Source organism: Trichoderma ghanense (assembly GCF_004382785.1).
Source record: "Trichoderma ghanense strain CCMA-1212 chromosome Unknown scaffold_34, whole genome shotgun sequence".
In the NCBI taxonomy this organism is placed as follows: Eukaryota; Fungi; Ascomycota; class Sordariomycetes; order Hypocreales; family Hypocreaceae; genus Trichoderma; species Trichoderma ghanense.
Genome location: NW_027395697.1, coordinates 18,273 through 19,643, shown reverse-complemented (window position 1 = coordinate 19,643; position 1,371 = coordinate 18,273).

Here is a 1,371-nt window from a genome sequence, read left to right as displayed (position 1 = left end):
GGGGGGGGGGGGGGGGCATGTAATCAAACAAAAAAAATCAGTTGATTCAAACAGAGAGTAACAGACTTTTCATACAGCGAGTTGTTTAGACTTCACCTGATACGAAGGCCATACAAGAGAAGAGAGGATCCGGCCAAACGGACGACAGGCATCCGGACCCTCTCCTGAATCGCCAAGATCAGGCATGACAAGGCGAGCCAACCTCTGGTGCTATGATCCCGCACAACTCGTACTGAATATAGAAGACAAGAAGTGAGATCTCGCAAAGATTGCCAGTTCAGACGAGTTCCTTCAGCAAGGCCGTCAGAAGCCTCCAAGCTGTGCGTCTGTGTGCGTGTCCGTGTGTTGTCCAGTTTAAAAAAAGCAACAAGCGTCATAGACAGATTCTCTATATCCCGTAGCTCCCATCCTCCCATCTCCCTACCTTTTCCGTCTTCTTATCCGAGCCGCGTCTTTCTAGCCATTCTTGGTATTTTTTTCGTCCGGCCAGGCGAGTCATTCTCAGCATCCGTCTTAAATGGTGGCAACAGGTATATGTAGTCACATGTATATGGGCGGCATGATGCGGGGGAAGAATTGGGAACAACGGAGACTTGGACATGGGATCTGTTGCCCCCCTCCCTGTTGTTGCTTGTCTCTAGAAGGGAAGTTGGTGATGTTGCCACCCTGGCGGTAGAGATGGGGCAAAAGGGGGGGCGTGAGTGAGAAGGGCGTGGACGTGTGGCAGTGTGTTGATGCCGAGTTTCGAGGCTGTACTCCGTACGAAGTGCGAGTGAACCCCCTACTTTGTAGGCCTTTATGAGTTACAGTACACTAGACTGTTGGAGTTATATGTGCTGAGTAGACGAAACTGGATTTTATTGTCGCCATCTGCTCTGAGCAACATGAGTTTCCTTTGTCTCCACGATTACTCTATAGAGATTGTCAACTGACATCTTTCTTGACAAGTACAGACACAGCAGCGTTTCGAAACGTATGTCGGCAGCATCAGGGCGACGATGGACGAGAAGAACAAAGCGTAACACTGCTTGAAACAATCCCCTTGTTCACGGCTCGGCTTGCCGGTGAACCTTTTATACCATCTTTTGCTCGAGTGTTTCCCCCATTAGCTCCCGAAATACGGTTACTTACGCGATCTACAAGTATCAACCTGTCTTTCTGGTTCGACGCTGTACAGTCGATCAGTTCGACCTGATCAACGCAGTCACGAGTAGGTATGACTTCATAGGTCTTTCTCTACCTATATAGCTGAGAGAAGAACTCAACAGGTTCGTGACTATAGAAGGATTTCATAGACGACATTGCTCGATCCCTCCCACCCAAACTTTTGAACCAAGTTACTTACTATGATCAACAGTATAATTCCTCCTA